The sequence below is a fragment of the Natator depressus genome, chromosome 7, assembly GCF_965152275.1.
Source record: "Natator depressus isolate rNatDep1 chromosome 7, rNatDep2.hap1, whole genome shotgun sequence".
NCBI lineage: Eukaryota > Metazoa > Chordata > Testudines > Cheloniidae > Natator > Natator depressus.
Genome location: NC_134240.1, coordinates 9,797,613 through 9,820,920, shown reverse-complemented (window position 1 = coordinate 9,820,920; position 23,308 = coordinate 9,797,613). Strand labels below are relative to the sequence as shown.

At 39.7% G+C, this 23,308-nt stretch overlaps 1 long non-coding RNA gene across 1 annotated transcript; it reads right to left on the bottom strand.

Moving 5' to 3' along the window:
- Positions 1 to 291: 291 nt before the first annotated feature.
- On the bottom strand, positions 292 to 21,794 carry LOC141991381 (uncharacterized). The gene is made up of 4 exons (XR_012640358.1): positions 21,646 to 21,794; positions 18,751 to 18,858; positions 15,278 to 15,415; positions 292 to 410 (listed from the first exon to the last, which is right to left on the bottom strand). It is a non-coding gene; the product is annotated as an uncharacterized LOC141991381 (long non-coding RNA).
- Between the last annotated feature and the right edge of the window lie 1,514 nt (positions 21,795 to 23,308).

The following is a 23,308-nucleotide window of genomic DNA, read 5'->3' as shown; positions in this document are numbered from 1 at the left end:
TTCCAGGGCTGAAGAAGCAGCTTCATTATTGAATGGATTTGCAGAGCGCCACAGAATAATCCCAACAGCATCTGAATGGGGTGAGGAGGGGTCGAGCCATAGCTCTGTCCCACCTACGTGCTGGCCAACAGAGCTGGTTGGCCACAGTGGAGGAGAGGAGAACTATTCTGGAGCCATGAAGATATTGCCTCATGCAGTTTGTGTTCTTATGTTAGCAGGTGTCCAGGTTGAGTCTCTTGGGCACCATGCAATGGGAAAGTGGTTCTTCAGCTCTCCCTTCCCATCTGTCTTCTGTCAGAGACTGGCTTCTCCTCTTCAGCTCTCCTCCCTTTTTGGTCTCCCAGACACCAGTCTGTCCAGAGAGGGAGAAGACATCTCTCTATTCCCCGGTCTCCTTCTCTTGCTGAATCCTGCATGGAAAGTGCAGGAAATTGAAAGGGTAGTTCTCCTTTCTCCGGACGTGATTCTCCACTATCTAGTACTTTGTTACATTCGTTTAACCCCGTGGAATGTGAGTGCATATGGTGCATGTCAAATGCTACCAACTCAAAATGGCAGGTGTAAATGGACTACACAAGGTGCAAGCAATGAAAGATCAAGCCTTCTGTCTCCTATTCCTCTTCTAACAAGTGCTGGGAATGACCCCAGAATGGCTTTTCACCTTCCCCTTGCTCAGGATTTGGGGAAGAATGAATCTCAGAGCAGCTCCTACACAACTGATTGGTGAATTTGCTCAGTGTTTCCTGTGTTGAATCAGGGCATTCTGGGAAAAGATCTTTGGACCAGCCTCTGCCTTGCAAAAAAGTACCTCAGAGCCATAGTTTCAGGATTACTACTTTATATAGCAATGCGTTTAAAAGGTTTGAACACCCAGAGTAGTTTTAATAAACCAGCCATTATAAATAATGGGTTGACCAGTATATCATGCAGTCAGAAAATGTGAGAAAGTATTTATAATCTATATAATCATTTCTAAACTGTCTTTAACATTGAATTATGCAGCATATACATGACTAAACATTAGGCAGTACAAAACAAGGTAATGCAATAAAATTATGGGACTTCTAATGCATTATTAGACTAAAAATACACCTTATAAAGTGCCAGCGCACTTTTGCTCATGAGTCTTCATAATAATCAAGACACACTTTTGGCCCAATCCTGCACAGATGCAGATGAGGGGGGGGAAATTCACCTCAGTGCTGAGGGCCAGCACAATGCCTGTGAATCTCTTAAAATCTGCTTAAACCCTCAAAATGAGGAATAAGGCACACCCTAGCACTTGCACTAGCCCCTTTGCACAGGGGTCAACTGCACCCTGTGAGAGAGCAATGCAAGTGCTGCTGGACGTGATTCTTTGCCATTCCCCATTTAATGAGGTGAAGAAAGTTGAGGGTAGCTGGTGCTGCCAGCTGGCGAGCTCCCGAGAGCATGGTGCCTAGCTGATATCATGAGGCACTGAGCAGCTGCCTGCAAGAGGCTCCTTTTGGTTAAAAATCACTGAAAGCATTTTTTGTGACTGTAGCTGGACCTTAATTATTGGGCCAGATTGCAGCTGTGGGATTGGCCCTTAAAAATGGGAGGTCTGTAAGATGAACCAGAGTTGGTTGGAAAAGTTCTAATGAAACTCTGCTCCTTGAAGTCTTTAAACCACAATTTGAGGACTTCAATAGCTCAGACACAGGTGAGCGGTTTTTCGCAGGAGTGGTGGGTGAAATTCTGTGGCCTGCGTTGTGGAGGAGGTCAGACTGGATGATCATAATGGTCCCTTCTGACCTAAATATCTATGAATCTATGAATGGAATTTGCCCATTTGGCAAAATCAGAAACTTTTGCAGAGCGGTTCCAATGTTGTGAATTTCTAACAGAACCCAGGCAGTAAATGGCCAACTCCCATGCCTAGCTCCTTGACAGCCTGAGCTTCCCCGATCTGCAGTCTGCCCTAGAGGGAGGCAGTGGGGATGGGGAGGGAGACCCCAGAGTTTCCCTGGTCCCTGGCTCTGAGTTAGCCAGCTAGGTGGATTGTCCCAGAGCTGGGACTCCATTCCCTTTCACAGAACATTTCGGAATTTTTGGTTTTCACTCCTAATCTCGAAGCCAAATTTCAAAATATTGGAATCCTCTGCAAAATGGAATCACCTTTGTCCACACAGTTCTAAGAGGCAACACCCCAGAAATAACACCAGCAGACACTGTTCCTCAGATGCATCCCTCTGAGGGCATGTCTACACTGCAAAGAAAAACCTGCAGTTCTGAGTCTCAAAGCCCATGTAACCGGACTAGGACTCGGGCTTGAGGGGCTTGGGCTGCGGGGCTAAAAACAGCAGTGTAGACATTCTGGTAGCAAGTATAAGGCTTGCAAATCTGTGTAGCCATTACAGGAGCCATCAAGGCTTCTTATTCCTGCACCTCCACTTCACTGTGCACCTGCCTTTGGACCTCAGTAATTAATAATAATGATGACTGAAAGTGTAACTACTACCAAATAATGAGAGACTTTAAGCTTTAAGACCAGCTTCTGAAAATGCATCCTTGAAAGTCAATCTGATTTAATCTTTGAACACATTTGAGTTTCCTCATTGTTACTCCTAGACCCGTAATGAGCTGTTCACCAGAATCCTGAACTCAACTACGTGAGCCCCTTTAGCGTTCCGGTTCCTCACCACTGGGTGAGGGTGAAGGAATTTGTCGAGGGCTGGAATGAAGGAACAATCATTGAAATAGGGCAGGGGTGCTGGGCGGGGAGCTAGCGTTCTGATTGGTTATATGAGATGCATTCACTGGAGACAGCAGGAATGGGAGCTGTGTATTGCTTCTGGGAGTAGGGAGAAAAAAGGACGAGCAGGATCTGTAGTTTTAAATCATTTTGTTAACTGGGGATCTGAAGCTGTAAGAGGTGGGGAATGGTCAAGTAAAACAGCATTTTGTGTTTAAATTAGTGTATTAATCGGGGATCAGCATGGAATAATGCAGCTGGGACATGGAAGGCCAAAGGGAGAACAAGCTTTTTTTGGATCATCAATTTATAACATGCCTGTTTCAGAGTTCCTTTGGTTGAGACCAGTAAGGAGGGCATTTTTAAGACACAGCAAGTCAAAGCTGCTCTTAGGTTTAAGATGAACTTTTTGGTGCTTTAAGAACTGTTAAAATAAAGTGGACATCTTGCTCCTGGGGGGAAATTTTTTGAGGGAGCTGGGTTTTTTTTTCATTACATCCTCTTCCTCTCAGTACTGATGTACCATTGTATGATCTGTTACATTTGTCTCTTCATTTTGGAAATCTCCATCCTCTTTGATGGCAAAAGCTGTCATGTTCTCACATCCAGAGGGATAGGCATGGCAAATGAACTATCAATCCCCAAACCAGATAAAAATGGGGGTGAGTCAGTAAGAAGAAATTTAGTAGAAATGATAACATTTTGCAAAAATGAAAAAATTACGTTTACTATACATAACAGTAAAACAAAAACAACCCACATCTCTTTTATTGCTCTTGCAATTGAATAAGGAAGAGCTAACATTTTCACAATAGTATACAATATAATTCTTTGGACAGCAGTTTGTTTTCCTTTTAAATTCAATTTGTTTTATATGTCTAAGAAATATATCAATATTTCTGTCAAAGCCTTTGCATGGCCATTAGAACAATACCAATGTTTATTTTTATGTCTTTTCAAAACTGTTATACTCCACCATTCAGAGTTACCTTGTTTCTTTAAGGAAACTCTTAAACTTACTGCCTAACAGTATCTGGCAGATTCTATTTTGCAATAATAAAATAAAATAAACAACAATAATAATAACATAAATAATAATAAAACATGGAAAATATATACAAAGTGTCTCAAACATCTTTTATGGTTGAGAATATACAAGGCAGGATTTTTTTCCATTCAAGAAAACATATCTTAGTAATGTCCCTGTTTAAGACATCAAAGTTCAGTGTGTTAAATATAGGATTTCCCAATCCCAGTCTCAGCAGAACATACAAGGATGATGCATACAGCAAAAAATGCAGTTACCTTCACTTTAGTGTACTTTTTCATCTGTGGATTAAGTTGTCTTCTTGACTGTTTTTGCTATTTGATATGACCGGCATGCTGATGAAACCTATTTTTGGGTTACAGTGCATGAAACTTTTGGCTGCAGACATGGAGCTTTTCTGTCTGATGCCACAATCTCAGCTAAAATAACAAAGAGATTCAGTAATATACTGGGTCAGTAATACCAAGGATCTCAGGGTAAAATTCACCCTTGGTCTGTAGAGGGCCAGCAAGGCCTATGTAACACTTCATAGTTTCAGAGATTGTAAGGCCAGAAGTGACCAGTGTGATCACACAGCCTGACCGCCTGCATAACACAGCCTTTAGAATTTCACCCAGTCGTTCCAGCATCAAGGCCAATACTGTGTGATGGGGCTTACGTGGGGTTTAGGCCTTGTTTTGGCACTCTGCGCAGGTGAGAAACTCCCTCACCCCCCTGAACTCAAACCCAAGGTCTATGGGTAAATCCAGTCATTGAGAAGGCTAAGCTTTCAATTTTTCTTCACTGGCAGGGAAACTCCACGCTTCAGATGTGCTACTTCCACACAAAAAATGTTGTGTTCCTTTTCATCAATGTAAATCACAAATCCAAGATGGCAAAACATTTTGACTAAGGTTATGGAAGAATTTATTTCTGTAAAACAAATTAATCCCGAATCAAGATCAAGCTTTTTTCCTCATTTTTTTCTCCCCTTCCCAACCCCCACATTGGGACTTTCTCGTGCAATTTTTAAGGTCAGTGTCCAAGCTGCAAGCTCACTATTGATGGTGAACTTTACATAAGATTTCCCATACTGAGTCATATCAATGCTCCATCTAGCCCACTATCCTGTCTTCTGACAGTGGCCAGTGTGAGATTCTTCAGAGGGAATGAACAGAACTTTGTGAAATTTATTAAGTGATCCATTCCCTGTCATCCAGTCACAGCTTCTGGCAGTCAGATGTATAAGGACACCCAAAGGTGGGGTTGTCTCCCTGACCATCCTGGGTAATAGCCATTAATAGGCCTATCCTCCATGAGCTTATCTAATTCTTTTTTTTTCCACCCAGTTATACTTTTGGCCTTCACAACATCCCCGGCAATGAGTTCCACACACTGACTGTGTGTTGTGTGAAGAAATAGTTCCTTATATTTGTTTTAAACCAGCTGCCTATTAATTTCATTGAGTGACCCCTGTCTTTTGTGTTATGTGAATGGGCAAATAACTCTTCCCTTATTCTCTTTCTCCACAGCATTTTATAGACCTTTGTCATATTCCTATGTAGTCATCACTTTTCTAAGATGAACAGTCCCAGTCGTTTTAAGCTCTCCTCATACACAAGCTGTCCCATCCCCCTAATAATTTTTGTTGCCCTTCTCTGTACCTTGTCCAATTCTAATATATCTTTTTAAAGATGAGGTGTCCAAAACGGCACAGAGTATTCAAGATGTGGGCATATCATGGATTTGTACAGTGGCATTATGATATTTTTTGTCTTATTATCTATCCCTTTTCCAATGGTTCCTAACATTCTCTCAGCTTTCTTGGCTGCCGCTGCACATTGAACCGATGTTTTCAAAGAACCCTATGCAATGACTCCAAGATCTCTTTTTTGAGTGGCAACAGGTAATTTAGACTCCATGTCTCTTTAGACTCTTCATTTATAGTAAGGCCCTCATGTTAAGGAGTATCCAGGATGAGAGCTGGCCATGCATTAGAATGGCATGTTCTGCTCTGCTGCCATGGAATAATGATGGGATTGTGGAGCAGTAGGGCCTAGCTTGGCAGAAGACCCAGAAGCATGGTGTGCTCAGAGTGATACAACAGATTTTAAATAATGTTGTGTAATCTCCTTTTGCCACATAAAGAGATGATCCTTCAGAAATGGTACCATTAAGAAAGGGGGAACATCTGGAATGGCGAGATTCCTTTCTGAGTAAACACAATCCTTAGGACAATGGCCCATTGACCAAGTCTCGTCTTATAGAAAATGTTTACAGTGGTATTGCATGACTCCCAGAAAGAAAGGAAACTACGAAGGGCAGAGAGTGATGATTTAAGGGACTAGTTAATCAAGCAAAAATATATGTCTAGGCTTTTCATTCTACCATTTGTTTTTCCTTTGCAGTGTTTTAATGGCATTTATTTCCCATAAATGAGTTCTGCAGAAGTTTAATTTTCAAATGGCAGAAACTGAACACACAAGTCAGAATTACTGCAAATAAGGGCCAGCTCCAGTGTGCAAGATACATTATAACATGTGAAAAGGGAGTGTTTGTTTTTAAAAGGTTTAAAATATTGTTTCTTTATTTTCCCCTCTAACTCTTGAGAACTTTGGCATTTGACTAATTTACCGTGCACTTAAGGCTGGTAGCAATATTGGAAAAGAAATATGATAATCACATGCTGCCACAAAGCATTCTATACCTCTCTCTGTTTTCCAGCTCTAGTTTCACATGTGTTGGTTCAATGGAATATTCAATAGACATTTATAGGAAATAAATTGAGAGATGAATGTAAACCATATGGCATCTGGAGGTTTATTTGTAAAGCCCCTGCATCAAAGCTCTCTCCAGATCACACCATATTAGCTATGTTTTTCCAGTCCAGCAGAATCAGGAAGGTAACCACAGACTTCCTTGATGGAAAACACATGAAAAACAGAGCAAATCTTAATATGTAGCTAGAGCAACTGTTCAAGTAGCATCATTTAAAAAAAATTTATTACTAATATGTAAGGAGTATTGTTTGGCAATGGATTCTAAACCAAAACCAAAAGTAAGTTAATTTGCTCAGCTTCCCCACCCCCTCAGTTTGTACAACACATAGACTATTAAGATGTACCAAACAATTTATACTGGGGTAATTAGTGTTTGTATTTTTAAGGTATTTTGGGCAATTAGAACCTTTCTTGAAGCCGAAATGCTGCATTGGATTTATATAGAGAAACTTTTTCCACAGAAAACATTTTATAGGCACTCACATTTGTATAAGTAATAAAAGCTATTGATTCAACAGAATGAAAAATTTATTCTCAACCTTATTTATTTTTGAAGAAAAAAATTTCAACCTCGAATGCTCTCTGTTTTCTCAAGTTTGACACCAGCCAGCATTACATTTGAAATTAAATTAAATTGTATTCTCATACAATATGTTATATAAATCATTATGAAGTGCCAAGAGCATGCACATATATTTTTTAAAAGTTTTCACTTACTTTCCAAAATAGTTTTCATTTTTCAATGTCAACCTTTTTCAGCCAGTCAGTTCAGCTGTAATGATTTTTGTGTTAAACTTCCTTGTCATTTGACTTTTTTTAAAAAAAATCACTCGTTTAATATTAAACCTTACACCTACTGGGCAGGTAAAGTACATGTAAGGTGCAATGCAAAGTACGCTTTAGCGCCCCCACTCCTGCTAACATCTATGCAAATGCTGACCTTGCTGCACTTCTCACAGTTCATGAAGCTTAGCACATGCCTAAGTCTCTGCAGCATGGTGGCCTTACATCAGTGATGGGCAACGTGCGGCCCGTGGCCCGCAGGTTGCCCACCACTGCCTTACATTGTTCAATGCAAGGTCCAGTTCAGGAAAACAACCCTGTTCAGGACAGCACTTAAGCTTAAACTTACCTTTGAAGTCAAAGGGACTTTAAGAACATGCTAAAAGTTAAACACTGAATTGAGGCCTCAGGGCCTGATTCAAAATGCACTGGTGTCAACATAAGTCTTTCCATTGACTTCAGTTGGCTTTGGATTACACTAACACCCAAGCTCAGGACAGCCTATTATTAGAATAATACATTACTTATAAAACCATTCCAGTCTTTTAAATCTCCTCCTTTGAATACACACATTTACACAATGACTACTTTAAAAATATGACGTTACAAAAGCACACCTTTGAGATAGTTCTTATCTTTATTCATAGCATTTAGTGAGAGATTTTCAGCCAGATATCTCAAAATCGCTATACAAATGTGGTTAAAAATTATTATCCACATTTTACAGCTGCGATAAATGAGGTATAGAGAGGCAATGGGCCTACTCCAATGCCCAGTTAGTCAGACTTTGATGGGCATTGGATCAGATGCTAAGAAACTTGCCCAATGTTACATAGTGTGTAACATGAACTAGAACTGACATCTCCAATGCCATTTCAATAGGGTCATTCTTCCTCTTTGTCCATTTAGTTATCTTGGTATGGAGAAGTGATTATATTCTAACATCTTAGTTCATGCTAGAAATGAGGTCAAGCACCCAGATTTAGAGCCACATCCAAATTTCAAATGCACCAAAGTTTTGGGAAGAAGACTGTAGCGTTTTTGTTTGATCCATTCCAAAGACAGATTTTAGGGAGTTGGGGGTTAATAGGCAGAGGGATTGGAGACTGATGGATGACTTAAATAGGGCCTTATGATATAATGTGGTTAGGCAGAGTCTACTCACTTCTTTGATGGAAGCCTATTAACTGGAGAATTTGTAACTCGAAAATTGACGATCAAAACTGTTGTACTAATTGGGTGTTTTAAATTTGGTACTAAGCTCAGAATTCCAGATAGGCACCAGTGAAATCAGAAATAAAAAAATAATTTGTAAAATCCAAATTTAGAGGTTTGAATGTCAAATACCATAACAGACCAGGAGTGCTTAGATCTCAGGTTTTAGTCTGAGCACTTTTCTATTTAAAACTTTCTTCTTCTCATCAATTTCTTTCATTCATCAATATACAGGTTAGCCTTTAAAGATATGGAAGTCAATGAATGCCACTCACAAACCTTAGAAAATAAGTATGCAAGCAACATCAGTTTAAAAATATGCAGCTAACTGCTGGAAGCTATTAAAAACCAAATAAACAAAAGAGATTATACTTCAAAGAAATGTCAACAGTTTTTCCTCTCTTAGAACAGAGCAGTTTTCTTTACTTCTATCCATAGCCACATCTGGAAAGTGCTTACTGCTTTACACATATCTAACAGTAAAATGCATTTATTGATTTTTTAAAAAAAATTCCTGACAGATTTAAGCAATTTCCAAAACAAAGGTAAACTCCTGTCCCAGCTAAAAAAATATTCTGGTAATAACAATAGAGAATTCATGAAATCATAAGATCATGATACTTATTTAGGCAAGCAAAAGCAGTCACTTGCCAAATAACATATCACCTTTGAGAGTCTTTTTAGGTAGCAAGAAATTGCCATTTAAATTACATCCTTCTAAGGAAATGAAAATAGATGTTGATTTCTTATGCCCTATTTCAAACAAGAACAGCCAATTCTCAGTAAAAAAAAAAAAAAAAAAGGTGTGTAAGGCTGACATGAAGCTTGGATATTTTCTCCAAATGATCAGCAACAGACTTCAAAAGAAAACCAGCAGATTTCTATATAAAGATTTCACAATAATTAAACACACATAGAGTATGTCTACAGCTTTTAGAGATTCCATACAAAATATTTAAATTATAGAGGTAGCTGGAGCTTCTATTGCTTTGAAATACTACCTGATTTTCATTATAGCTAAAGGGAGTCAGCTTAGGTGGTCCAAATACTGAATTTATAATTTGTTTAAGATTCCACATTTGTAGCAGCCAAAGCCTGCAAAGGCTGTTAATTTGATTTTGGTTTACAATTAACTAGGCAGTAGCAACTTGGCCCGTGCAGAAGACTGCCAAGAAAAATGCTATCTTTGGTAAATTCCCAAGTATCAAAATGTGGACAACAGATTTTTTCCCCCTGTTACAAACTATTTTTAACTAACAACAATGGTTTTGATATAGCAGCAGCATTTAATAGAAAATATAACAACAAGGTGCAAAATTTGAAAACCAGTCTATGATGATATAAAGAGCAGAATATGTTTAATATTAGACAAAAATACAATTTAAGCATTAAGCCTACAGTAAGCGCTCTGTAGTCAAATGAAAAGAAAATAAACTAACGGGACTGCTGCAGAATGGGAAAGCAGGTCCAGTTTGTTTATTTATAAATGGGTAACAAGCAGATTCTTTCACACTAACTAAACCAGACAGTAATTATAAACACAGATTGGTTAAATTCCCTGCACCCTATCAAAGGAAATGAGTTCCTCTCTTTTCCAAACATTGTCATTTGTTTATTGAGCCTCTTTTGGGCTTGATTTCATTAAAAATGATGTAAAAATCCACATCTGCAGCCCCCCCCCCTCAAAAAAAAAAACAATGTCAAGCTTGTTAAGCCAATCCAGAGTCCTCATTACACAAAAATTTGCAAGCAACATAACCAAAAGTAGCCACTGGAATACAGAGCAAAGAATTTGGATTATTTTTGTTCCATTACTTATATTACTGTGCAATAGAACAGGAAGCAAACAGTAACCGCCTCAGTAGTTCTGGATAATTAGTTACCTAAATTCTCTGAGGTGAACACAATGTACTTAGATGGGGGAACATTACTGCTTGTATTCTGAAATAACGGAATAATCTTAGTTAAAATGAAAATTATAAATATAGGCATAAAAAGTCACGTTTAAAATCATTAGACTTTATCAGCAGAGTACAACTGAGTTCCTCATTAAAGTAACAGTTTTATTAAAAAAGGGGATGATACTGCTTATATTAGCTAGTGTCAGATATCAGATTTCAACAAACTTTAACACAGTCAACGCTATTAAAATATAATTATTAGAGTTGTTATGCTTGGATGGTTTGAACTAAAGTGAATTTCATGTATTTGTTGGAAGACAGCAATAATAAATCCTGGAGCTTGTAAGAACTGACTTAGAGTTTGCAGAGCTAAAGTTAAAGGAGTTTTGCCACCAACTTCAGCAGAAACTAGATTAGTGAAATTCAGCCCTGTGCAGAGGGCCCAGGCAAGGCCTAAGCAGCACTGAAACCCTGTTTTAAGGGATTAAATAAGATTTCGGTGGTGTGGGCGTGCTGCACAGGGGTAAATAAGCCATTAACACGACTTATGGTCTTCAGGTGAGAGTGGATTGGTGCAAAAGAGATATTGGGGGTATAACCTATTATAACAGAGTATAACATAATAGGATCCTTTCTAAGTGTGAGAAGTACTCACTGAGATCAGTTGGGGATACAGTCCAGGCATATATCAATTTGTGAATAAGCTAATGAGAAAGGAAAGAAGATCCAAAAGGGAAGAGGAACCAAAAGACAAGGGTGAATCAGCTAAAATGTTGCAGGGAAAGCAGAAGAATGTGAAAGTCCACAAAGGCTCTTCTGTGAAAAGATCAAGAGGCAATGGGAGGTATGTCAGGAGCAGCAGGAACAAGAGCATTTCTATCTCTCTAGCATTTATAGCTATATACCCCTATTTCATCCTGCTTTAATACCTTTTGGGTGTGTATAATAGCCCATGTGCACAGCAGGGCAAAAAAGGCAAGCAGTGGGCCTGAAGGAACCAGGAAGAGTGGGACTGCACATGGTAAACTTGCAAGTTTACTTCAATTTTCCAGAAAGCCTTTGACAAGGTCTCTCACCAAAGGCTCTTAAGCAAAGTAAGCTATCATGGGATAAGAGGGAAGGTTCTCCTATGGATCAGTAACTGGTTAAAAGATAGGAAATAAAGGGTAGGAATAAATGGTCAGTTTTCAGAATGGAGAGAGAGGTAAAAAGTGGTGTCCCGCATGGGTCTGTACTGGGACCCAGTACTATTCCACATATTCATAAATCATCTGGAAAAAGGGGTAAACAGTGAGGTGGCAAAATTTGCAGATGATACAAAGCTACTCAAGATAGTTAAGTCCAAAGACTGTGAAGAGTTACAAAGGGATCTCACAAAACTGGGTGACTGGGCAACAAAATGACAGATGAAATTCAGTGTTGATAAATGCAAAGTAATGCACATTGGAAAACATAATTCCAACTATACATATAAAATGATGGGGTCCTAATTAGCTGTTACCACTCAAGAAAGAGATCTTGGACTCATTGTGGTGGATAGTTCTCTGAAAACATCCACTCAATGTGCAGCAGCAGTCAAAATAAGCTAACAGTATGTTGGGAATCATTAAGAAAGAGAGAGATAATAAGACAGAAAATATCATATTGCCTCTGTTTAAATCCATGGTACGCCTACATCTTCAATATTGTGTACAGATGTGGTCGCCCCATCTCAAAAAAGATATATTGGAATTGGAAAAGGTTCAGAAAAGAGCAACAAAAATGATTAGGAGCATGGAATGGCTTCCGTATGAGGAGAGATTAATAAAATTGGGACTTTTCGGCTTGGAAAACAAACAACAAAGGGGGGATATGATAGAGGCCTATAAAATCATGACTGGTGTAGAGTAAGTAAATAAGGAAGTGTTATTTACTCCTTCTCATACCATAAGAACTAGGAGTCACCAACTGAAATTAATAGGCAGCAGGTTTAAAACAAAAAAAAGGAAGTATTTTTTCACACAATGCACAGTCAACCTGTGGAACTCTTTGCCAGAGGAGGTTGTGAAGGCCAAGACTATAACAGGGTTCAAAAAAGAACTAGATAAGTTCATGGAGGATAGGTCCATCAATGGCTACTAGCCAGGATGGGCAGGGATGGTGTTCCTAGCCTCTGTTTGTCAGAAGCTAGGAACGGGTGACAGGAGATGGATCACTTGATGATTACCTGGTCTGTTCACTCCTTTTGGAGCACCTAGCATTGGCTGCTGTTGGAAGACAGGATACTGGGCTGTCTCAGTATGGTCGTGCTTATGTTCTTAAGTTACACCACTGCAGGGAGGAAGCATTGCCTAGTGATCACACCATGATCTGCATATCAAGAATTCTGAGGTCTCTTCCTCATCCTCCCACATGCACTTTGGAGTAACTGGAATAAAGGGGCCATAGATGTCAAAGTATTAATATTATTATACACTTCTTTATGGAAAATAAATGGAGCCAGATCATGCCGTCCTGCAACAAAACCCCATTGCTGAACCTGGAAGAGCCCTGGAGAACCACTGATATACTCCTGCTATGTGTCCTCCACTGGGCCTCTTCCTCTTGGCTCCAGTGGAAATACACTATCAAGAATGACCCAGGCTGAAGCTGCCCCAGGCATGCCTTTTAAAGGAGTATATCCACTTGCAGGGGGCTTTGTGGGACCAGGTAATAGAGCGGTATTATCTTTTCTGGGTAGGCTCAATGGGGCTGATGAGGGGACAATGCACATCCCTACAGCAGTGTTCCAACCCTGACTAATATGATAAACTCATATGTTACCACAGTACATTGTGGTGTTTATTCACTGACCCATGGCATGAATGAATAATTTGCACCACCCTCTTGTCTGTAAACACTAGGTGGGAGATATCTCTCTATCAATGGTGATGGCTAATTCCAAAAGGACCAGCCATCTGGATACAGGAACAACACGTTCAACCCCCTTCCCTCCAACCCCCACCCCCCTCCAAAAAAACAACTTGGCCCCAGAAATGCTAATCCTCCCTGTGTGTCTTTGTCCCATGACTAGAACTGCCTCTCTCTTCCTGTAAAGCAGGTAACTTCCTTCTCCTAAAAGTCTTTCCTGAAAATCACATTTCTACTGGTTTGCTTTCAATCCAATCCAGGCTTTTATATGGCTCCATCAACCTAGTATCCGAACACCTTCCACCACTTACCAATTGCCACTCCTGCCCTCTGCCATCACTTTATGAAATTAAACAAAACACCTTTAATTTCTCAATATTATTTCAAATTTAAAACAATCAAGCAAGAATCATTGGAACCATCATGAAGCAGAACAAACCTAAACAGCTCAAATTGCGTTCTTTTGTGTCACATCCCTCCTTCCCACCCCATATTTATGATTATCTTGGAGTCTGATCCTGGACAAAACTTTCCCACTGAAGTTGTCATTGCAAATTGAAGGGTACTCAACATCTCACAGGATTGGGCCATGGATACTTGTGGCTTTGTAGAAATACCAAGTCATAGTAGATCCTCAGCTGGTGCAAAATCAGCCTTGCTCCATTAATTTCAAAGGAGGTATGCTGATTTACACCAGATGAGGGAAGACCTGGCCCACAGTGTCCAGATTGATGTAAATCCTACATGCAAAGAAATAACTCAGTACATCCAGCTCTGCATTGAGGGTGAACATAAAAGGGATGGGTAGAAGAAAATCCATCCCTTTTTATTTTTAAACGCTCAAATGTTTACCAGCTGACCTTCCTCTTTACTGCAGATCTGGGAATCAAGGTGCATACAATAAAGTTCAAACCAATCAACTGCTTTCAGCTGTTCTTGTGCAATGAATTTTTGAGCATTTGGTCATTAAGACCAATCTATATGCAGGTCAGTTTTTTGAACAGGATGGGAACAGTTTGGGAGCAGATGCCAGGGCACTGACTCATGAAAAGGGGCTAGTTAAGAAACTGAGAGTACATTTATATTGGCCCACCTATCAGGTGCATGCTACTCGGCCTACCCCCCTCCTTAGACTGCTGTAATGATCAAGAACAGTTATTAATTTCTGCTACAGTTTCTTCATTAATTGAACAGTGGTGTAAAGCCATTGGAAAGTAATAACCAGAAGCATTAATAGAATTTGTCAAACCAGTTGAAATAATTTATTCAGCAATTTTAGCCTTTTCCCCCTCCTATTTGCAGCTTGTCTGGAAACAGAGCACAATTTTTAGGAATGTATTTGTTCTGCAAAACCGTTTGCCAAATTGTTGGTGTGAACATACTTCAGCCGGTCTGTTCTCGAATTGTTCTCTGCAAACACCCAATATTCTGAATATGCATATAATATGTGACCGGTCACTTACATCACATGGTACTGCTTTTGCTCTCTTATTGGTTGAGCACACTTTTATCAGCGACTCAGTGCCAGTATTCTACAGTCTGAATTTGCTCCCAGAACCATGCAGTTGGGCACTTAAGTCACACGGCATTATTTCTGTTTCATGATCGGTTTCCCCTCACGTGTATGAACAGAAAAGGTGCCTGTGGTTTTGATTCTCTCAGGGAGATGTGGGAGAACTTTAGGGACAGAGATGTAACAAAAGATGATCAGGTCTAAGAAGGAAAACACACACACACACACACACACGTTTGAACAGATCCTCCTTTAACCAGGGAAAGGTGAAGAGCAAAAGACACACACACACACACACACACCCGTTTGAACAGATCCTCCTTTAACCAGGGAAAGGTGAAGAGCAAAAGACACACACCCCCGTTTGAACAGATCCTCCTTTAACCAGGGAAAGGTGAAGAGCAGAAGACTCGGTGAAGTTCATTAGAGATTCTCAATGCATAACTAACTTACCTGTGAAGTGCTTAACTGCTATGTGATGAATGCTATTGAAAACCTTAAAATCAGCAGAACGTTATAAACTTTTTCTTTTCCTTCTTTCCACAATATGGAGTGTGATACTCTGGTAGCATAAAAATATCCAGCGACTTCCTAGTTTTTGAGAGAGAAAGTAAGACATAACTCCTTGAAATTTGGTTTTATTGATTGTTTTCATTTGATACTATAGTCCATATTCTCTTGTCACAGTAAGTTAAAGGTGTTTCTGATTTGTGAAGGAGACAATCACAGAACCTTGTCATCTTGTTTGATCAATTGTCTCAGTAGCAGGCCTCTGATTGAGGAACTGCTGTGTTAGGTGTCCATCCCACATATGATAACATTTCATAATTTGCCAAGTATATTGGTTGAATGTACAGGTCTCCATTTTCTTCCAGCACGCCTACTTGGGATTGCACACAAAGATGCTTAGCTGTGTGTGAGCACACCTGTGTGCATGAATCTGAGCCCTGTTAAACATTCATATGAATAAAAGTTGCTGGCATCAGTGTCTACCGAAATGCGAATATAGATTGTAGCAGAGTAAAGGGATTGACATATCTGAAATGAAATGCAATTTAGAATTCACAAAAGCTTCACAAATAATTCCCATCATTTGCCCAGTTTTAAGCATAAGCATATTCGTCATGCAAGGTTTATGGTTGACTAATCATGCAAATAGATCTCTGAAGAAACTTTGCATTGTGTTCTGTTTGTAGGTAATGCATTACTTTGTTAGTGTTCAGGCTATCCCTTCAGGATCTCCTGGATTGGAGTCTCCTATCCTTGAACTTCAGTGAGAAAATTAGCAAGACTTTTAAGTCATTTCCCTTTGCTGAATTCTGCCTATGTAGATGTAGGTATTTATATAGTACCTAGTCACCATGATATTCTGTCAACCATGCCTATGAGCGCTCATTGCACAGTGTTAGCCTTTAGTTCAAAACAGAGTTTAGATGGTATTATGTGGGATCATGAATTGACTGAAAAATGGATTTAAAACAGTGGGAGGCAACAACAGAGAATGGAAATCAGGAAGCCTGTGTTCTAGTCCTAATTCTGTCTCTGACTCAGCATGTGCCCTTCAGAAATCAACCTCTCTGTGCCACAGTTTCTCCATCTGTAAAGCTGGGATAATAATAATGCATATTCACCTTTGTAAAGAGGTCAGAGAGTGTCAGCTGAAAGCTGCTGCAAGTGTAAAGTATGTATTATTATATTGAACAGATGGCCCAAAGCAGAGACCTACTTAAAATAATTGTGCAGTGTTATAAGGAACATCTTGCTGTGGTGTATGCACCTTGTGATGTGCATCCCCTCAGACAATGCGCGATGACTTGGCTGAAACAGTTTATGTTTTCGATTAGAACACACACATAAATAAATCTACATTTATGTGATTCCAACAAACAGGAGGCATGGACAGGAATGTCTAGCTGATGGAAAAATGAAACACCACAAACAAACCACAGCTTGACGATAAAAAAGCCTGAGATTTATATGGCACAGCTGGTTATGTGTAGAGCTTTTGTAAGCCTACAGCATCTGGTCACTTGTTTTAAATATCTGGATAGGTAGAATCCTGAACCTTGCACAATACATGTTCCAAAATACCCTTGCACTTATACGAAAGAAGTGGAATCCCTCCTTGCTCCCAGGAACAGATGCACAGGTGAGAAGTGCCAACAGATCTAATCCCCACACCAGGCATAGTTGTGTCAAGCGCAGGGTATAAGGGACATCTATCATATAGCCCATAAGCTAGGGTAGACTCTCCCCTGCCTGCCTCAAGGATTCAGCTTGCTCTGCTGAAGCCGCTCACCCTCCCCACTGCAAAGGGGACAGAAGGTACCAAAGAGGGACTCCAGTTTGCAAGGGCTTCAGGTCTCCCTTATGCCCATGGATCTGGAGTCCACCAGCAAAATCCCAAGTCTCTTTATTTTCTGTTTGTTGGACCTTTTATTCCCACTGGCCACTGGAAGCACCAGCTAATAGCTTGGTTGCAACCCACCCACCTGCACTGCCTGGTATCTCATACCTACTTAATCTAAAACCTACCCAGTCCAGTCCCTTATGTTCTGATGACAGCTTGTGGATCCAACCAAGTTTCCCACCTGTTAAATTAGTGGGTAGCATTATTGTGCTGCTAAAACTGGCTTTGGGTATCTAATCTGATCTCCTGCATAACACAAGACATAAAATTTCACCCAATGATTCCTGCATCTAATATGTGTGATGGAGAATTTACCACATCGTTTCCAGAGCTTCAGTGAGTTCAGTGGAGCTATACTGACTTACCCCAGCTCAGCACCTGATCCATTGTCTTTTAGGGAAACTAAGAAGCCAGCTTAAAACTGCACAGAAATCATTTTTAGAACCAAAATGAAGGGTACTTCATCTACAAAGGGACCTAAATTGCAAAGCCTGTTAAAAAGAAAGGAGAAACTAAACTACCTTCATGCATTACTTGTACGGTAATTTAGAATAGCAGCCGTGTTAGTCTGTATCCTCAAAAAGAAAAGGAGGACTTGTGGCACCTTAGAGACTAACAAATTTATTTGATCATAAGCTTTCGAAAGCTTATGCTCAAATAAATTTGTTAGTCTCTAAGGTGCCACAAGTCCTCCTTTTCTTTTTGTAGGGTAATTGACTCTCCTGTTTCCAGCAGATGACTTTTTTATCCAAATGCTCAAAAGATACAGCATTTCACAATGAGTTCTGGGAAGTGCAGATTCAAAGTCTGAGTCACAGACAGGAATGTGAGTGTAGAATTTTATTGAACCTAAGAACAGCGCAGTGGAGGTTAGTGGAGATGGTAGGAGCAAGAGGATAAGAAAATAGCTAAAGTAAATGCTAGTATTGTATTTGAAGGGAGTCTACAAAAAGTCAAGAGGATAAGTGACAAAAAGAATAAATGATGTAATACACTAAGCATCCAGGTTGCTCCAAAATAAGGAACAATCACTTCCAATAGAAGGCATGTAACTTTTTAAAAACAAATGTGTCCTAGCTGTTATTATCTGATTGGGAAAGTCTTTCAGAACCTAAACATCTAGATTGTTTTAAAATCTGTCACGCCATCACTGAGAAAATACAAAAATAAGATATTGTGTTTCCTTTAAGTCTCACAAAAAACCCCTAAAGGTTTGTGCTCCCTCTGTTGGCTTCTGAACAGAGTTAATTCACAAGGATTGTATCTAATTTTGTGTTGCCATCAGTGGAAGAACAAAAATGTCTGCATAACAGGATGCAATTTACACTGAAGTTTCTGTTGTTCAAACAAGAAAATGGACGTGTTAATTTCAGCTCCATCCCAATTGCAATGAAAATGAATAAAAGTTAATAAACTATCTGACAAACTGGAGAAAAAGAAATGTATTTCCACACTTCCGAAGGGAATATTCCAAGCAATGGAGAATAAAAAAATAACAAACACTATACAAAATTACCTTACAGTAAATAGTGCTATTGTTCTCAAGTGCACTGAAATCCATATCCCAAAATGTCTTCATTGCTCATCTTTTTTTGCAGTTGCATCATCAGGCTTCACATTCAAGCTGAAGGGAAAATTAAGATGATGTGAGAAGAGCCAATGGCAAAAAAAAGTTATCTGTAATGTTATTGAAGCTGTGTTTGTCCCAGGATATTAAGAAGACAAGGTGGGTGAGATAATATCTTTTACTGGACCAATTTCTGTTGGTGAAAGACAAGTTTTTGAGCTATACAGACCTGAGCTCTGTGTAAGTTCAAAAGCTTGTCTCTTTCATCAAGAGATGCTGGTCCAATAAAAGATATTACCTTACCCACATTGCCTCAAGAATAAGATAGGTGGTCTTGAGTCTGGTCTTCACTACGGGGAGATCAACGCTGCCCAGCAGGGATTGATTTAGCGGGTCTAGTGAAGACCTGTTAAATCGATGGCAGAGTGCTCTCCGGTTGACCCCGATACTCCACCTCTCCGAGAAGAGTAAGGGAAGTCGACCAGAGACCGTCTCCTGTCGATGCAGCTCAGTGAAGACACTGGAGTAAGTCGACCTAAGCTACGTTGACTCCAGCTACGTGAATAACGTAGCATAACTTAGGTTGACTTAACCTGGTAATGAAGACAAGCCCTGAGACAGTGTAAAACCTGAGTAGCCAGAAAAAGCATGCTGAAAGGATGGTCTTGTGATTAAGGCATTGCACTGGAACTCAGGTGCACCTGGTTCAGTTCCTGACTCTACTACATACTGTGTGATTTTGGGCATGTCAATTAACCTCTGAGTACCTCATTCCCTGCTTTTAAAACAGGTATAATAATTCTGCCTTGACTATTTATACTGAAATCTGTTTGAGACATGGACTGCCTTGTACTCAGTCTTTGTTTAGCACTCAGCACAATGGGATCCTGATCTTGATTGGATCCTCTAGATTCTACTGTAATAAGAATAAATAAATATGAATATGCCATTGCATGTATTGGTCTGGTTGGGTCAGCTTAGGGACAGAGATCGAGGCCTTACTTACAAGAACAGTCCCTTTGGCTTCAGTGGGACTATTGTTTCAGTAAGTGCAGAACAGACTGAGCAATGGCTCCACACTCTGGCCCGTAGTGGTAGGAGACAGTATTGATTATATTTAATCACATCTCCAAGTGCCCCACAAATTTTGCAGAGACCTTAAGGCCTGCTGGGAAATACTGATTTCCCTGTCTATCTAGGTAGCTATATGAGTGCTCAAAGTACCTCTGTTTATATCCTCACAATGCCCCTATGAGATAGGGAAGCGCTATCTTCATTTTATACATGAAGAACAGAGGACCAGAGTAGATTAAGTGACTTATCCAAGGTCATACAAGAAGTCCGTGGCAGAACATCCTCCCTATCATTGCAGACACTGGAATTTGAGGGCATTCAACACATCCCAAGAGGTGCTCAGCACCACACAGGATCAGGTCCTAAGAGTATTCCACAACATGGTAATTGTGGGCAAAGAATCTCAAATGCAAAATTAAAGTTCCTGCATTTGCATTGTTTTCAGAGGTTTGCAAACCATTGCTGTCTCAATGGTTGATCATACATTTGCATCAGTGAAAATGGTGGTTTTGCAGCTTACTTCTGCCACACCACCATCCAAAATACAAACTATTTGAATAAACTTTTGAGGAAGACCAGACTGCATTTATTATAGAATGCAACTGCAGAAGCATTAGCTTGGTAGATGACTTACCTGCAGACCTAATGTATCTGACAATAGTGCCAGTATGGCATATTTTCTAAATACTGGCAACACACAATTCTAGTTAAATCTTGTTAACCTTGCTTGTCACTGGCTTCCAGCCTGATAGCTGTGACATTTCAATTATACTGGGGTGGCATGTAGAATCTGTGGATACTTTAGCCACTTTGTCAAAGCTAGAAAAATCCCGAGTAAACTGGAGAGGAAAACAATCTGCTGAAGCATCACCTGAAGCAGGAAGTTATTAGATGCTTGAGTGACTTCTAGAACTGCAAACGGTGTATGAATATGTACACAAGGCAAAACAGATGTTGTCCTGACCTCTGCATACCGGAATCTTAAAGCTGCTTTGTTTACTTTCTTCTGTCCATAATGCATCTTTAAGCCAGGTGCTGCCACTTATCAGGTATCTACATCTCTTGTTTAAACAAACGCTAACTGAACTTGACAGCAAAGGGGACCCCTGCAGCAAAAATGGCAGAAGACAGCTTTAAAGCTACCTTCAGTTCTTACTCCTGAAATAACTGAAGTGTTGTGTGAATATGTAAGGGAGCAAGGGTAGTGAGTTGAACTCTTGACCCCATCTCAGTGGAATTTTATACACATTCTGCTTAGCTCTCTGCCTGTATATAAAGTTCAATTGCACAGGCAGGGATGACGACTAATCTTCAGGACATGTCGGGGTGCTGCTATGTACTCTGTAGCCTTTTTTATATTGTCCTCCTGGGACCTCTTGAAACTGTGGATTTCCTCTATCCACTTTCTCCCGCCTGCAAGGACCTGCTGTCATCACAACCACAATCTCTCTGGCAGTGAGGCGGGTACCTCCAAAGCCAGTCCATCCCTTGTATCCATCAGAGGGAGTTGCCAGAGAGTGACATCTGGTAAGCTGTGACTTTGGCAACATGTCCCTCTTCAAATGAGAATCTGAAGAAAAATGCCAGTGCAGACAAGGCCATAATGGTGTAATGCATGGTGGTCTATGGTGAAGTCGCTCTATAGCTTTATACTGTGCCTACCACCATAAAAATCTCAGCATCTTCACCATGGGATCTTTGTTTCTCCATTCTGAGATCTACTGGGAAATCATTCAGTGTCTTGTGATATGTGAAATTAAACTGTGTCACCTTTTTGTTGAGGGCAGAACTGTAACTGTTCCTCCAGGAGGTGAAGACAACAGATGCTGAAAGGATGATCTGTAGAAAGCTTTTGAGCCTGATCCTTCTTCTCTTTCTCCTCCCATGTCTTGACACACACATCTGAGATAAAGGGTCTTCAGATCTGTGCAAGTTCCTGAAAAAGATCAAGTTGCAAGAGAAGCCTAGGAAACAACACCGACACTAGCAAGAAAGTTAATGAAAAACACTGATCGTGTGAAAGTTTTGTTATCAGCAGAGAGTAGGACAACACTATCAAAACAGAACTAATCTATAGTTATCATAACAGTGAATACACCTACATGATGAAAAATGCCTTGGCTCCAGTGCTATTTTGTAGCCTTTTGGTAGGCCCCAGTGAGGATCACTTAAGAGACCTCAGTACAGCTGTTTCATTCTTCACACATTTCTCAGGAAATCAACAACTTTCTTATCAAAGTGTAGTTTGAACTGGAATTTATTTTCTGATTGATTAATTAGTCTCAGTGTTCCTTGGGTGGTGGTATACATTAACTGCTCAAGACTGTAACTCCAGCTAGTCAGGACCCAAAATTCCTGTTCTGTGGAAAATTTTGAAATTTCAATTTTTTCCCTTCCAAATCAGAACAAAGTTCTGAAATTTTATTTTGGGAAAACATTTAACTTCAACTTCATTTAAACATTTTGCTTCAATAAAGTTGAAATGTTTAATTTTGATAATGTCAAAACATTTTGATTTTTGTATTATGGATAATAAAGTTAGTTTTGAGTAGAGCTGATCAAAAAAAATTTCTCACAAAAACTAATTTTGGGATGAAATTTCCCATGCTTGGTCTTAGTCCAATAGTGCACCACATTTGAAGTTGCCGCTACAGATCTGTTTTGCACATTCAGTGAATTGGGCCCGTAGCTGACTGTAGATGGAAAATTCAAAATAATTCTTTTAAAATTTGCCCATATCCAAGTTATAAGAGGAGAACCCCGGTTCTGGTTGCTGAAAGAAAAATGTAGAACACAACAGTGATGTTCTACAGATATTTTACCCCAAGGGGGCTCAAGTAAATCCTAAAACGATCATCTGAAGAAAAAGGCTACCAATTAACTTTAGTTTTCTTCCTCAACAGCATTCCCCAGCCACAACGTCAGCACCTCTGCACCCCATGTCTCTCCTTCACCTTGTGGAAGGGGAAGGAAATCTGGTCAAAAATATTACATATCACATTGCACTTTTTTTCCTAAGGTCTCTCCTGTCATTCCTTCATATCATGACGAAAGAAGTTCTAGCACCACCAGCCTTTGCTGCTTTTTTTTCAAGTATGGAATTTTTTTTAAAAGATTTGAAGTATATCACTTGATCTCAAATATTATTTGTGAACAAAGTCATTTTCCTAAAAATTAACTGACTTCTAGAGTTGGTCAAATTTTTCTCAATTTCAATTTTTCAAGAAACATTTTCATCAAAAATTGAGAATTACCCACCTTTTACAACAAGCAGTTCCCTACCTAGTAATGCCTCTGATTCTGCAAACACTGACACACCTAAGTAGTGCCATTGAACTTAATGAATAGTTAATTTGTTTGCTTGCAAATTAGGCAGTAATGCTTGTAGCTCATCACCAACTGAGAAAAATGAAATGCGAGATGGGTTATACTA